The sequence below is a fragment of the Cylas formicarius genome, unplaced genomic scaffold (assembly GCF_029955315.1).
Source record: "Cylas formicarius isolate icCylForm1 unplaced genomic scaffold, icCylForm1.1 PGA_scaffold_33__1_contigs__length_21259, whole genome shotgun sequence".
Classification (NCBI taxonomy): Eukaryota; Metazoa; Arthropoda; class Insecta; order Coleoptera; family Brentidae; genus Cylas; species Cylas formicarius.
The window spans coordinates 15,001-21,259 of NW_026844321.1; the positions used below are offsets into that span (position 1 = coordinate 15,001).

Below are 6,259 nucleotides of genomic sequence, written 5' to 3' on the forward strand. Positions count from 1 at the left end.
GCTCTTCCCTGTTCGCTCGCAGCTACTGAGGGAATCCTAATTAGTTTCTTTTCCTCCGCTTATTAATATGCTTAAATTCGGCGGGTAGTCTCACCTGCTCTGAGGTCGATCGATAAAATCATTATATATATATATATATATATATATATATAAATATATATATAAAACGTAGACGTGAATTTCGAAACGGTTCAGCGTTTATATTTAAAACCGCTATATCCACCACTCGTTACGCGGCCGCAAACGATCAGACGTCGGACACCTTTTCTTCTTATCGAGAAAATAACGGACACGACGATCGTCAATTTTGCGCGGGACCTGCGACATACGCGGGCGGTTTTTAATTACGCTCGTCTCTCGCGCTTTTAAGCGAGCGCGACGCGACGAACCGGTGCGTCGAAAATCGACGTCGTTCGCAAACTCGGTCGCGTTCCTTAGAACGCGGCCGGAGTTTTCGCTTTCGCGTTTTTAAAACGTCGCGAGACCGGGTAGGAGAGAAGATCGCGCGCTAAGCGCGAACGTGCTGTTGCTCCTCACTCCTTCCCGCGCTACACGTCCAACTCGCTCCGACGTTTCTCGCGCCTCGCGGGCGAAAAAACCGAGCAGTCTTTAAATTGGATACGACCCTCAGCCAGGAGTGGTCCGGGAACAGAATCCGAGGACCGCAATGTGCGTTCGAAATGTCGATGTTCATGTGTCCTGCAGTTCACAAGTTGACGCGCAATTAGCTGCGTTCTTCATCGACCCACGAGCCAAGTGATCCACCGTTTAGGGTAATCTTTTTTCGATCGGTTTAACGCTTTTCGTCTCCGAAAAAGAGTCGTCGGCGTTGTTATCGACACATACATTTTTTTTACGGAAGGCGAGGTATATACCTTTCGACGTAAAAAAAAAAAAAAGTTCGATTTCGGGCCGGTCTATCCGACGGAACACTTCGCCGCGCGCCCTTTGTTCTTTATTATTCAGACGGTAGGCGCGCGCGCGTTCGCGTTCGGACGACCCGCGCCGGTTTTAAAGTTTATATACACACCTCCTCGCGGGTCGCGGGTGGGTGTAAGTACTTTTCGGTGCTCCGGGCGAATATCGTTTGGACACCTTGTCGGACGGCGAGCGCGGAAACTAGGTTTCGCGCTTCGAGTTCCGTCTAGGTACCCGAATTTTGTCGGCGCTCCTCCTACTCCTACTCCTCTCTCCCCTTTTTTACGGTGGCTCGAGTGGTCGTCGTAGTCCGTCGAATTTAATCGCGGCCGACTTAAAGATCGACGCGAGATATTTTCGACGAGCGTCAGCGACAAAAATTCGTTCGACTAAATAAAGACAAACTGTGTAATTTTTATTATCACTTTAATGATCCTTCCGCAGGTTCACCTACGGAAACCTTGTTACGACTTTTACTTCCCTCTAAATGATCAAGTTTGGTCAACTTCCCGGACACATCGACGACGCCGAAACGCCATCGGCGTATCGGTCCGAAGACCTCACTAAATCATTCAATCGGTAGTAGCGACGGGCGGTGTGTACAAAGGGCAGGGACGTAATCAACGCGAGCTTATGACTCGCGCTTACTGGGAATTCCTCGTTCATGGGGGAACAATTGCAAGCCCCAATCCCTAGCACGAAGGAGGTTCAGCGGGTTACCCGGGCCTCTCGGCCAGGGAGGACACGCTGATTCCTTCAGTGTAGCGCGCGTGCGGCCCAGAACATCTAAGGGCATCACAGACCTGTTATTGCTCAATCTCGTGCGGCTAGAAGCCGCCTGTCCCTCTAAGAAGAATTGTTTGTACGCAGACAGTAAAAACCGCGCGCGACAACGGGGCGAACCCCGAGCCGGCCGGCCTTTGAGATGTCTAAATACGCCTAGTTAGCAGGCTAGAGTCTCGTTCGTTATCGGAATTAACCAGACAAATCGCTCCACCAACTAAGAACGGCCATGCACCCACCACCCACCGAATCAAGAAAGAGCTCTCAATCTGTCAATCCTTCCGGTGTCCGGGCCTGGTGAGGTTTCCCGTGTTGAGTCAAATTAAGCCGCAGGCTCCACTCCTGGTGGTGCCCTTCCGTCAATTCCTTTAAGTTTCAGCTTTGCAACCATACTTCCCCCCGGAACCCAAAAGCTTTGGTTTCCCGGAAGCTGCCCGCCGAGTCATCGGAGGAACGTCGGCGGATCGCTAGCTGGCATAGTTTACAGTTAGAACTAGGGCGGTATCTGATCGCCTTCGAACCTCTAACTTTCGTTCTTGATCAATGAAAACGTTTTTTGGCAAATGCTTTCGCTTCTGTCCGTCTTGCGACGATCCAAGAATTTCACCTCTAACGTCGCAATACGAATGCCCCCATCCGTTCCTATTAATCATTACCTCGGGGTTCCGAAAACCAACAAAATAGAACCGAGGTCCTATTTCCATTATTCCATGCACACAGTATTCAGGCGAAGTTTTAGCCTGCTTTAAGCACTCTAATTTGTTCAAAGTAAACGTGCCGGCCCACCTCGACACTCAATGAAGAGCACCGCGGCAGGATTGAGTTGGACCGCCCGCGTGAACGGGCTAAGTCCACCGGCAGGACGTCTCGCGGCACGCCAGTTAACACCGCGGACGATGAACCGGCGGCGCGAGACACAAATTCGACTACGAGCTTTTTAACCGCAACAACTTTAATATACGCTATTGGAGCTGGAATTACCGCGGCTGCTGGCACCAGACTTGCCCTCCAATTGATCCTCGTTAAAGGGTTTAGAGTGTACTCATTCCGATTACGGGGCCTCGGATGAGTCCCGTATCGTTATTTTTCGTCACTACCTCCCCGTGCCGGGAGTGGGTAATTTGCGCGCCTGCTGCCCTCCTTGGATATGGTAGCCGTTTCTCAGGCTCCCTCTCCGGAATCGAACCCTGATTCCCCGTTACCCGTTACGACCATGGTAGGCGCAGAACCTACCATCGACAGTTGATAAGGCAGACATTTGAAAGATGCGTCGCCGGTGCGAGACCGTGCGATCAGCGTAAAGTTATTCAGAGTCACCAAGTTGAACGATGTCGGGCGCGAACCCGCCACCGATTGGTTTTGATCTAATAAAAGCACTCCTTCCGTCTCCGGTCGGACCTCTGTTTGCATGTATTAGCTCTAGAATTACCACAGTTATCCAAGTAATTGTGGGTACGATCTAAGGAACCATAACTGATTTAATGAGCCTTTCGCGGTTTCACCTTAATTTGGCTTGTACTGAAACATGCATGGCTTAATCTTTGAGACAAGCATATGACTACTGGCAGGATCAACCAGGGAGCTGTTCTACGTGTCGAGCGCGCCGCCGCCGCCGCCGCCACGGATGACGACGATCGGGCGCGGTACGACAACAAACAGTCTCTTTTTTAAAAATAATAATTACGCGCGCGAAACGCGTTTATTTTATTTTAAAATAGAAACAGACGCGACCACTTTGTGTGGCGGTGATAGCGTGCGAGTACGGAAATGAACCGTTCCCGACGCCACACTCGTTATTATTATTATTCGGACGCGATCCGTCCAATTTTTTTTTTGTTGGTAATAAATATCGAGACGACGTGAGTGCGCGATCAAACAATCCGACTCGCGCGCGCATAATAAGCTTTAAAATGCGGCGCGCGTCGAACCGATGTGCCTCGGGCAACGAACGTCGATCGACGGAAATTTTCGGACATTCTCTCGATCACTCTTCGCTAGATTGAAAGCGACACGAGATTTCTCGAAAGAAACGTTCCGGATTCGCATATAAACTCGCTCGGTTAGATGAGAGTTATCGCAAATTTTTCGGAAGAAAAATATTATAGGGCGACCGCTTTCGAACCACGAAGTGCCAAATCTTACTTTAAAACACCCGCTAAGTTCGCGATCTAGCTGTATAAGGTGCGGAGCCTTAAAATGTTTTCGAACGCTCGAGCAATCGCTGCTACGAAGACGGGCCGATGGCAAACGAAAAACGGTCTACGTTCCCGTACCGATGAAGGAAACCAATTTTTCTTAAAAAATTGAACCCACGATACGAAAATGTTAAGCGAGCCAATTAATCGCGCCAAACGGTCGACTCGAAGGCGATCTAACGATCGAAAAAGCATTTTGCTCTGCGAAGGGAGAAGTGTCTATACGCACGACGCGGCGGTCGCGCTCGAGACCATCTCACCTATTATAGGTAACGGACCATTCCTTAGTCTTCCGAACGTTTCACGTGAAAACCCGAATATCGGCTGCGGCGGGCAAATAAAGTTCGGAGCGAAACTTTCGCTCGTGGTTACGTTCGATTTGGTTAAAGCGGGCACTTTTTCAAATATTTTTTTTTCTTTACTTACTTTTGTTAACTGACCGCCGGTTCCGGTTCCGACTTAAAATAAATCGCCGTCCCCGGATTTTGTCGGACGATACTCTCCATCATTTTTAATTTCGGGTGTTTGCATTTTTTTTTTCTCGCGATTTAATAAATTCATTATTAAACATTTATAAGTCCGTCTTCTTTAATATTGCGGACCAGCGGGAAGAGAGTTTTGTTTTTTTTTTTTTTATTTTATTCATTTTAACATATACTCCCATAAAAGGTTTTTGCCGCTAGCCGCGAGCAGAGAAAAATAAGCAAAAACTAACCGAAACAAAGCAAAAATAAGCAAAACTAACCAAAATTAACCGAATATAACCAAAATTAAACAAAACTAACCAAAAGGAACAAAAATAACCACAACTAAGCAAAAATTAATCATAACAAACCAAAATTGGCCAAAGTTCGGCAAAACAAACCAAATTATCCAAAACTAAGCAAAATTAAGCAAAAGTAGTCAAAATTAACAAAAACAAGCCAAACTTATCCTGAACAAACCAAAACTAACGATAATTAAGCAAAAATAGGAAACGTTCACAAAAACTAACCGAAACGAACCATAACTAACTAATAGCGGCCGAAACTGGAAATAATAAACCAAAGTAAACAAAACTAAGCAAAATTAAGCAAAAGTAGTCAAAATTAACAAAAACAAGCCAAACTTATCCTAAACAAACCAAAACTAACGATAATTAAGCAAAAATAGGAAACGTTCACAAAAACTAACCGAAATGAACCCTAACTAACTAATAGCGGCCGAAACTGGAAATAATAAACCAAAGTAACCAAAACTAAGCAAAATTAAGCAAAAGTAGTCAAAATTAACAAAAACAAGCCCAAAATTATCCTAAACAAACCCAAAACTAACGATAATCCTAACTAACCAATAGCGGCCGAAACTGGAAATAATAAACCAAAGTAACCAAAACTAGCGAAAATTCAGCAAAAGAAACCAAAATTAACCGTGTAACAAACCCAAATCAACCAAACCAAAAAAAAAAACATGCAAAACTTCACCAAAACGAAACCACAATTCGCAAAAACTAAACAAACACAAACAAAATTAAGCACACTCAAATAAAAAGTAATCAAAACTACGTTCAACACGAACTGACCTAATTAAATAAAAAAAATAGGAAAATTCAATTTTGCTAACCAAAAACGTCAATCGAAATAAACGCGAAACCGGGTTCCTGCCCATTTATTTCGACGATAAGCACTTTTATCTAACTATGATTCGAAAAAAAAAAAAAATAAGAAAGAAAGATATGAATAAACGAATTGATTAATATATAAAAAATTGTGGGTTCTGAAAAGAACCGTTTTTTGGTGAATTTACACTCTCCAAGTCGACGCTCATTTATTTAGAACTGGTGTATTTTGTGACGGCTTTGGTCCCTTCACTGACGGCGTGCTTGGCCAACTCTCCGGGCAACAACAATCTCACGGCCGTTTGAATCTCTCTGCTAGTAATAGTGGATCGCTTATTATAGTGAGCCAAACGAGAAGCTTCGGCGGCAATCCTTTCGAAAATGTCGTTTACGAACGAAATTCATAATGGACATGGCTTTGCTCGAAATGCCAGTATCCGGATGAACTTGCTTCAACACTTTGTAAATGTAAATTGCGTAACTCTCCTTCCTCCTGCGTTTCTTTTTCTTATCACTCTTCGAAATATTTTTTTGAGCCTTGCCGGCTTTTTTCGCCGCTTTACCGCTTACTTTCGGTGGCATTTTCTACAATCGATTAGACGCGCGCAAAGTAACGGACTGACAAGGCCCACACCGGGCCGCAGCTATTTATTTGAGAACCGAGTCGGCCGACAAGCTCCGCCCCCGGGCATCGTTCGCCGAAGCGCTAATCCCATTGGTCCATGCCCATGTCCTATAAATAGCGCGCCCACGGTCTGCGAGAGCG

The 6,259-nt window shown here is 45.6% G+C and overlaps 2 non-coding genes across 2 annotated transcripts; both read right to left on the bottom strand.

Moving 5' to 3' along the window:
• Window positions 1-621: 621 nt before the first annotated feature.
• LOC132698894 (5.8S ribosomal RNA) lies at window positions 622-776 on the bottom strand. Its single transcript, XR_009618442.1, has one exon. It is a non-coding gene; the product is annotated as a 5.8S ribosomal RNA (ribosomal RNA).
• Window positions 777-1,345: 569 nt separating this feature from the next.
• LOC132698896 (small subunit ribosomal RNA) lies at window positions 1,346-3,282 on the bottom strand. Its single transcript, XR_009618444.1, has one exon. It is a non-coding gene; the product is annotated as a small subunit ribosomal RNA (ribosomal RNA).
• Between the last annotated feature and the right edge of the window lie 2,977 nt (window positions 3,283-6,259).